The following is a 10,854-nucleotide window of genomic DNA, read 5'->3' on the forward strand; positions in this document are numbered from 1 at the left end:
TCATATCGTTTACAAATTCAAGTATACAGTTTATGCAAATTTGGATTATGGTCACCTCAATAATACAGTTGTAGCCTAACCAATAGTTTTCCAAATAAAGTAGAGATGATACCCGAAATCCTCATTTTTCTCGAAAACTGTAACTCGAAAATCCCGCATTTTTACCTGATAGATTTCCCCAAATAAGTTACCAAAACATACATACGATTGTAGCCTACAAGCTTACCAATCCTGATTTCGAAAATAACCTGATATAAACAGAATCCCCTTACCTTAACCCGAATTCCAACTACGAACTTTACTATCCCCAAAACTATGAACCGAGATTCCAAAAACTACAAACCACAGTACATTACATACTTACAATTCGTACTACTACACATATATTGAATCAGAAATGAAAATCGAGCCTTACCTCAATTTTAGCCCAAAACTTGAAAATGCTCAAAATGGAATTCCGATCCACTAGAAACGTAGAGAATCCTTCACTGATCCTTGTCGTAACTTTGGATTCCCAATTCCATCAACGATCGGCTAAAGAATCTAGAGAGAGAGAGATAGGGAGAGTTCTAGAGTGAGAGAGAGAGAGAGTTTAGGGAAACTTAGTCCCAAAGCAACCAAAAATATCCTTTATAGGACCTTTGACCCGGCCCAACTCGTCGATGAAATGGGGTTCTCGTCGACAAATCCTTCACTGCCTTTGTTGACGAATCGGTGGCCTCATCGATGAATCTGGGATCTTCGATTTTTCCGAGACTCCTTTGCTTTTCCTCGTCGACGAGTCCCTGAATTTCGTCGACGAGAAATGCATGGCCTTCATCGATGAACTCTGGCTTCGTCGACGAAGTCTGTTCAAATACCACTTTACCCCTCTTTTATTTATTTAACCCATTTATCACGGTTCGGGTTCTTACAAACTCCCCTCCTTACAAAAATTTTGTCCTCGAAATTTGCCATCTCTTATTCACATACTCATACATACCATCAAACATTTATATACCACTCTAGAACAAAACTAGCGGCCACTACAACGTAGCCCATCACAATCCATACATACATACTCTAGAGAATATGGCGACCATTTATACGTAGCCCCATCACGATACATACATACACCCTCTAGAGAATACGGCGGACATTTATACGAAGCCCTATTACGATACATACATACATTCCCTAGAGAATACGGTGGCCATTTATACGCAGCCCCGTCACAATACATACATACACCCTCTAGAGAATACAACGACCATTTATACGCAGCTCCGTTACGATACATACATACATTCCCTAGAGAATACGGCGACCATTTATATACAGCCCTGTCACGATACATACATACACCCTCTAGAGAATACGACGACCATTTATATGCAACCCCGTTACGATACATACATACATTCCCTAGAGAATACGATGGCCATTTATACGCAGCCCCTTTACAATACATACATACACCCTCTAGAGAATACGGCGGCCATTTATACGCAGCCTCGTTACGATACATACATACATTCCCTAGAGAATACGACAACCATTTATATGCAGCCCCGTCATGATACATACATACATACATACTCTTCCTCACTTATGGTGGAGGAATACCGTGGTTACATACATATACGGTCTCGAGAGCTTACAATACAACAGGACTTCTCCCAGAGACTAACCACTAACTACAATATGATAATAGAGGTTTACATACATACATACATACTCATACCACCCTGCTATCCAAGTACTACTCGAACAACTGCGGATACTTTCGGTGTATTTGCGCTTCCAGTTCCCAAGAAACTTCTTCAACCTCGTGGTTTCGCCAAAATACCTTCCCCAATGGTATTTCTTTGGTACGAAGCTTCTGAACTTTACGGTCCAGAACCTGAACAGGTATTTCCTCATACGCTAAAGTATCCTCAATTTCCAACTCATCATAACTAATAACATGAGATGGATCCAACATGTACCTTCTCAACATGGATACGTGAAATACATCGTGGACCCTCGAGAGTGCTGGGGGTAGTGCAACTCTGTAGGCTACCAGACCCACTCGCTTAATAACCTCGAATGGTCCGATATACCTTGGGATCAACTTGCCCTTCCTTCCAAATCTCATCACTCCCTTCATTGGAGCAATTCTAAGGAATACTTTGCCCCCTACCTCGAACTCCAACTCATGGAAGCGAACATCTACGTAGCTTTTCTGCAAACTCTGAGCCGTTCTAATCCTCTCCCAGATCAAATATACCTTCTCAGATGCCTGGTGCACGAGTTCAGGTCCTAAAAGCTAACGTTCACCGACCTCATCCCAATACAAAGGAGATTGACACCTCTGACCATACAAAGCCTCAAACGGTGCCATCCTTATACTAACCTGGAAGTTATTGTTATAGGCGAACTCCACTAGTGGTAGAAACTAAATTTAACTACCACCGAAGTCTAATACATAAGCCCATAACATATCCTCCAAAATTTGTATTGTCCTCTCCGACTGTCCATCAGTCTGGGGGTGGAACGCTGTACTGAAAGTAAGCTTCGTCCCCAACGCTTCCTGCAAGCTCCTCCAAAATCAAGAAGTAAACCTCGAATCTCGATCTGAAACAATGGACACCGGAACTCCGTGCATCCTCACTATCTCTTGCACGTATAGGTCCACTAGTCTACTTAAAGGGTAGCTGACCTTCGTTAGTACAAAGTGAGCAGATTTTGTCCACAATTACCCAAATAGCATTCTGCCCGTGAAGCATTGTTGGTAATCCGGTAACAAAGTCCATGGAAATATGCTCCCATTTCCATACTGAAATAGGTAAAGGTTGTAACGACCTTGCCGACCTTTGATGTTCAGCTTTCACCTATTGACACGTTAGACACTGCTCCACAAACCGGGCAATATCCTTCTTCATACCACTCCACCAGAAGACTCACGCAAATCTCGATACATCTTCGTACTACCAGAGTGTACCGTATACAGAGAACGATGCGCTTCCTCCAGAATCGTCCTTCTGATCTCATTGTCATTTGGAACACACAGCCTGGACCCAAACCTGAATACACCTCTGTCAGAGATGTTAAAATTTGCAGTCAAACCCTGCTGCACCTTCTTCACAATCTCAACTAACTCTGCATCATTAGCCTGCGCGACTTTAATAACCTCGGACAAGGTCGGATGGACCACCAAGCTAGCAATGAAAGCCTGATGATCACCATGCACCAATTCCACACCAAGGCTTTCCATATCCCGTCTGACATGATGTTGAGTTATAACTGTAGTTACTGCTGCATGTTTTGACTTCCGACTCAATGCATCTGCTACCACATTAGCCTTTCTTGGGTGATAACTGATCGTGCAATCGTAGTCCTTAATCAACTCTAGCCACTGCCTTTGCCTTATATTTAGTTTCTTCTACGTGAAAAAGTACCTGAGGCTTTTGTGGTCAGTGAAAATCTCACACTGAACACCGTATAGGTAGTGTCTCCAAATCTTTAGAGCATATACTACAGCAGCCAATTCCAGATCATGCGTAGGGTAATTCTTCTCATACTCCTTAAGTTGCCAAGAAGCATAAGCTACCACCTTACCCTGTTGTATAAGCACACATCCCAAAACTTTCAGAGACGCGTCACTATAAATCATGAAACCCCCATCCCCCGAAGGAATGGTCAATACTGGAGTAGTAACCAGTCGGTGCTTCAACTCGAGAAAGCACTGCTCACAATCATTAGTCCAATCAAACTTCACTCCCTTCTTAGTTAATCGTGTCAGAGGTCTAGACAATTTAGAGAATCCCTCTATGAACCGAAGATAGTAACCCGCCAGTCTCAGAAAAGTTCGAACCTCCGGCACACTCTCTCGATCTAGCCCAGTCAACCACAGCTTCAATCTTGCTAGGATCAATAGAGATACTGCCCTCAGACACCACATGGCCTAAGAAAGTGACTTGATTACACTAGAACTCACACTTCTTCAGCTTAGCATACAACTTCTTCTCCTGTAGAATCTGTAACACTAACCCCAAATGTTCCACATGCTCTTCCGTACTCCTCGAGTATATCAGAATGTCGTCAATGAATACCACTACGAATTGATCTAGGTACTTATGGAAAACCCTGTTTATCAGATCCATGAACACCGCCGGAGCATTTTTCAACCCAAAAGGCATGACCAAAAACTCGTAATGACCATATCTGGTTCAAAAAGAAATCTTTGCTACATCCTTAGACCTAACCCTCACCTGATGATACCCTGACCGTAGGTCAATCTTTGAAAAGACCTGCGTTCCCTGCAGCTGGTCAAAAAGATCATCTATACGAAGCAAAGGGTAATGGTTCTTCAACATCACTTTATTAATCTCACGATAGTCAATGCACATGCGCATCGACCCATCCTTCTTCTTCACAAATAATACTAGAGCTCCCTAGGGCGAAACACTCGGTTGAATAAAACCCTGGTCCAGTAGTTCTTGCAACTGCTCCTTCAACTCTTGAAGTTTTGCTGGAGCCATCAGATACGAAGCTTTAGAGGTCGGTGCCTTACCAGGCAGCAACTCTATCGCAAACTCCACCTCACGATCCGGAGGTAAACCGGGTAAGTCATCTGGAAACACATCCGGAAACTCGTTGACCACCCGAATATCCTCGAGTCTCAACTCATCTCGCGGTTGTTCCTTCACGCAAGCTAGTTACCCCTGACAACCATCCAAGAGTAACCTCCTCGTTTGCAATGCCGATAAAATCTGTGGCGTCGAACGCACACACGATCCCACAAACTCATACTCCTACTTCCCAGGAGGTCTCAACACTACTACCTTTTTACGACAATCAATCACCGCATAACTGGGGAACAACCAATCCATTCCCAGTATGACGTCGAAACTCGACATGTCGTATACTACAAGATTTGCCGGTAGCAGTCTCTCTTGAATCACAACTGGGTAGTTTCCTAACATCTTACTACAAATCGTTACACTCCCAGTCGGTGTAGTCACAGACAACATCTCATTCATCATATAGGTTTCCGCCTCACATAACTTCACAAAACTAGTAGATATGAACGAATGGGTTGCCCCCGAATCAAATAAAACAACGGCTCTATTTGAAAGCAATAACATGGTACTTGTCACCACGTTCCTAGCGTGTTCCGCATCTGCTAGAGTAAGTGAATATACTCTCACCGGAGTCGTGGTTTCCTGGTGGCTTCCTCGAGGCATCTGATTACTCCCACAGTTATGGCTCTATGCAGGCATAATCCTCCTTTGTTCCTGACAACTGTTTGCTATATGGCCCGACTTGCCACAGTTGTAGCAGACACCCCAGAATGGCTAACATTCTCCATCGTGCCATTTGCGGCACTTGGCGCATGGTGCGGAGGGTGGATCCCCCTGAGAACTCGGCCACACGGTGTTCCGCTGATAACCAGAGTTGTAGTTCTTCTTCTTCTTCCACTAACCCTGCCGAGAACCACTATGAGGACCAGAAGATACTGGCCTCTTCCCTTGAACCTGCACTACCTCATCTCCCCGAAGGTCGATCTCAACTATAGTGGCTTTATCCACCAAGACATAGAACTCACGGATCTGTAGCATCCCCATAAGACAACGAATGTCTTTCCTCAAACCCCTCTCGAACCTCCGAGATTTTTCGTCCTCATTTGGAATGAAGTACGGCGCGAATTGAGACAACTCAATAAATCTGGCAGCATACTTCTGCACCGTCAATGTTCCTTGTGTTAGGCCCGAAAACTCATTAGCCTTTGCATCTTGAGTGGAGAATGAAAAGTATCTCTCGAAAAATACCTCCTTGAAACGGCCCCACGTTATACCAGATGGATCAGTTCTCTACCTCTCAAGCAGACTCACCGCCGTCCACCATCGCCCTGCCTCTCCAGTCAGCTGAAAGGTAGTGCACAAGACCTTCTGCCCATCAGTGCAGTGGAGGACATCCAAAATCCTCTCAGTCTTCTCAACCCAGTCCTCTGCTATAATCGGATCAGGTCCTCCCGTAAACGTCGGAGGGTACATGTGTGTGAACCTCTCGATGGTACACCCCGCATCAATAGGAGAGCTCTCGCGTCTCTTAACACTCCGCCCAATCTCTCGGATTACCGATCTCGCTAAACCATGAGACACTAAAGGAGACTCATCACTTGCTGTCTCCTCAGAGCCACTCTCCAAGTTATTACCCTTGGGCTCCATTCTGAAAATAGAATAGGAATCGGTTAGAATTCCCATATTGTACACAGTTAACACAATCATAGACCTAATCATGTCAACTATTACTCTCATAGGTCTAAGCCTGTCCTGTCACACTGACATGAATCCATCAATGGTCTGCCCTGCCTTTACTAGAATCGTCATTCCAAGAAAAACACGGAATACCTCCGACACATCCCGATCTAGTAACAGAACAACCCTCGACCAACACTACCCATTTCCTACATCCTATACTCTAGTATGTACACATCAATACTCCTAACCAAGTCTACAAAACCTAACAACCTGGTTAGCTCTGATACCAAGTTGTCATGCCCCGAACCTGTAGGTGGGTCCCAAGTGTGAGTTTAGTAGCCTAACCTGTCTCTGTATCAATTAAAAATACATGATACAACACAAAAAGAGGGTCTGACCCCGTGGGGTGAATAGATGCTTCATATACATACACATAAACATCCATACTCATCCAAAATACGCAGCGCAATATGGTCTTTCCATACATATATAGTATCATACAAGAGTCTATACAAACTAGGATATACATTCCCATAATACTAAACGTACCCCAGGTGTCTAACCATCCCGACAACCTGGGTACCAAAACTCGTACCTAACAGGTACTAGCAGTAGCTAATGACACCCCCGCCTCCAAATGCTAGGATGCTAAATATGGCTACCAGAAGGACCTGAAAAACATTGTACATACATTCGGGGTGAGACACCTCTCAGTAAGGAAGAAAGTAGGTTATATCAGTGTGTGACATACCAGTGTTATTTTACATACTTCATACACTATACAATACGATACAGTTCGAAACATTTACATACAGTTTCATACATATAAATACAGTTCCAGTATTTTCACAAAACCATTCCAGTATATACGATACCCAAAACATACGGTCAGTGTCATCACACTAGTTCGCAACTACACAAGGTCACCTCGTCTCACAGCGATTACATTGCTACATACGCAACTACGCTGCGACGACCGAGGCCCAATTGTGATTACATTGCTCCATACGCAACTACACAGGGTCACCTAATCTCACAGTGATTATATTGCCACACACGCAACTACGCTACGATGACCCAGGCCCACAGTGATTACATTGCTACATACGCAACTACACAAGGTCACCTAGTCTCACAACGATTACATTGCTACATACGCAACTACGATGTAACAACTCAGGCCCACAGTGATTACATTGCTACATACGGTGTAGAACACACCCTTCGGTGACCAGCCGAAGCATACTGGTGATATTTCACACCCCGGATATAGAGCCAACCACTCTCGCCCATGGTAGTTAACAGATACGTGGCTGTTTTACAAATCCTTGGAATCATTTTGGAACTCACATTCCTATACATTTCAGCGTATAGTAATTAGCCACCACATAGCTGTTTTGCAAATACTTGGAACAAATACATACAACCATACATACCACACTTATTTGATTTACGGCAAATCATATCGTTTACAAATTCAAGTATACAATTTATGCAAATATGAATTACGGTCACCTCAATAATATAGTTTTAGCCTAACCAACAGTTTTCCAAACAAAGTAGAGATGATACCCAAAATCCCCATTTTTTCCAAAAACTATAACCCGAAAATCCTGCATTTTTACCCGATAGATTTCCCCAAATAAGTTACTAAAACATACATACGATCGTAGCCTACAAGCTTACCGATCCTACTTTCGAAAATAAACTGATATAAACAGAATCCCCTTACCTTAACCCGAATTCCAACTACGAACTTTACGATCCCCAAAACTACAAACCAAGACTCCAAAACCTACAAACCACAGTACATTACATACTTACAATTCGTACTACTACACATATACTAAATCAGAAACGAAAACCGAACCTTATCTCGATTTTAGCTCGAAACCCAAAGACACTTAAAACGGAATTCCGATCTGCTAGAAACGTAGAGAATCCTTCACTGATCCTCGCAGTAACTTTGGATTCCCAATTCCATCAACGATCGGCTAAAGAATCTAAAGAGAGAGAGAGAGAGAGATAGGGAGAGTTCTAGAGTGAGAGAGAGAGAGAGTTTAGGGAAACTTAGTCCCAAAGCAACCCAAAATATCGTTTATAGAACCTTTGACCCAGCCCAACTCGTTGACAAAATGGGGTTCTCGTCGAAGAATCCTTCACTGCCTTTGTCGACGAATCGGTGGCCTCGTCGACGAATCTAGGATCTCTGATTTTTTTGAGACTCCTCGGCTTCTCCTCGTCGACGAGTCCTTGAATTTTGTCAACGAGAAATGCATGGCCTTCTTCGACGAACTCTGGCTTCGTTGACGAAGCCTGTTCAAATACCACTTCACCCCTCTCTTATTTATTTAACCCATTTATCACGGTTCAGGTTCTTACAGGTATTATATAATTGGGAGATTATATTTATGTTTTTCGCTGCGTATATGTTGATTATGGATTATCAGAGATTTTATCAGGTATAACGCGCCGGGGACCCCGGGTTTAAGGGTTCAGAGCATTACAGATGGTATCAGAACAAAGTCCAGCCGGGAGTGTGATTAATTTCACATCGCCTAGATATGAAAATATTAGAGTATTACGTTAGAGATGATTTATACCAGAGTATAGGAATAAGTTAGGATGAAAAATAGGAGATGGGTAAGTTAGGTGTTGAGAAGTAGGTTTGGTGTAGGGAAATATAGGATTTTATCTTATAGCTTGGAGGCAGAAATCCCTTGGCGGTCTTTTGTGATTTTCTGATTCAGTCGATGGTTTCAAAAACCACGGTAAATCCATTGACGGTGATGTTTCCTAGTCATGAGATTGGTCCTTATATGGAGAACTTGGATGTGTATTGGATTTAAAGTATATAATTGTATTGTTGAGATTATGGTGTGGGATATAGTAAATCGTAGAATTATGGAAATGAAAGATCGGGTAACAAATTTCGAGGATGAAATTTCTTAAGGAGGGGAGAATGTAAAGACCTGAAAAAATTAAAATGATTAAAATAATAATAAAAAATAAAATAATAAATAAATAAATAAAAGGAATCCGTGGGAAAAAGAAAAAAATTAAATTAATTTAAAAAAAAATTAAAGAATTTAAATTAAATAATTAGTTATTAAATTAAACATTTTTGCATTGGATTTAAAAAAAAAAGAAAAAAAACTAATTGAAATAAGAGAAATATACATATATATATATATATATATACATATATAGGTTATTATAATATATAAATAAATATATATATATTATATTATAATATAAGTAAGTTATATATATATCAAAGGAAAGGTTTCTTGAAAGTTTAGGAAATGGAAGGTGCCATTGGATTCCTGGTTCCGCTGCCGACACTTCTACCGGAGCAGATTTCTCATGGGAATGACTTAGGCACTGCTCTTGGGGAAAGGCGATTTTTTCCTATTTTCTCAATTTTTCTTTAAATCTGCTGTTAAATCGGCGATTGGGTACCACCATGTGGTCCTAGTCGCGATTGCCGTCATTTTGACGTGGATAAATTTTCAATTGAGATTTTCTAGACCCTACTCGAATGCTGAAATATGTTGGGTAAAACAACTAAAAGTGGGTGGGTAAATGTATGACAGCTGAAATATGCTCAGTAAAACAGCTGAAAGTGGTTAGGTAAATGTATGACAGCTGAAAAATGTTGGGTAAATGTATGACAGCTGAAATATGCTGGGTAAAATAGTTGAAAGATATTGGGTATGAAATGAAATGAAATGATAAGAGAAATGAATGAAAGGGAAATGAAATGTGAAATGTGAACAATGTAAAATGGGAAAGAGTCACTTAAAGTGAAATGCCATGCAATGTTAAGGCATGAATATGAACAGATGTGTATGATTGAATAATGATAGAAAAAATGATGTATTATGATATTAGAAGAATGTATGTACGTAGAACATGTTACGATTGGGCGAGGCGTACCTTTCGCCTAAGGGCTTGCTGAGTAAGGCGAGTGCACTAGTAGTTACAGATGTGGCAGTAGCCGTATAACGTGTTAGGGTAGAGGGAAACTACTTGTATGGGCGGGTAGATTTCCCTATTCTTAGGAGCCTTCACCGGTAAACTTTTGTATGAACTGTGTGAGTATGAGATCAATTTATCACTTGAGGGCTTACTGAGTAAGGTGAGTGCCCTGGTATGCTTTAACTGCGACTTTTGGATTGCCTAAATATCAGAGCAGAGGGGTGCTACTTGTATGGGCGGGTAATCACCCCTATTCTCGGGTAATCTCGTGGGTTAAACATTTGCATGTGTTTGATTAGGTTCAAGGAATGATTTCAGAAATTATGTTAACGATTTTCAAATATTAAATAATATGTCATATATAAACTCATGTTGGCCACACACTGTTTTAATATATTGTTTATTCCCTTACTGAGATGTGTCTCACTCGAATATGAATTTATCTTTTTCAGGATTTCCTTGAGATCAAGCTTTAAGAGCTCGAAGTTTTTATAGCATTATTGGGGAATAGGAAAAAGAAAAGGGTATATTTCTATGTTAATTTTGAGATGTATATGCTAAGTTTTATGTTTGTATTTTAAGTCTTCTATATATTATGAAAGGTTGTGAAACATACTGACATTATGAATACTGAATAATGTTTGGAGAT

This window comes from Malania oleifera, chromosome 3 (genome assembly GCF_029873635.1).
Source record: "Malania oleifera isolate guangnan ecotype guangnan chromosome 3, ASM2987363v1, whole genome shotgun sequence".
Taxonomy (NCBI): domain Eukaryota; kingdom Viridiplantae; phylum Streptophyta; class Magnoliopsida; order Santalales; family Ximeniaceae; genus Malania; species Malania oleifera.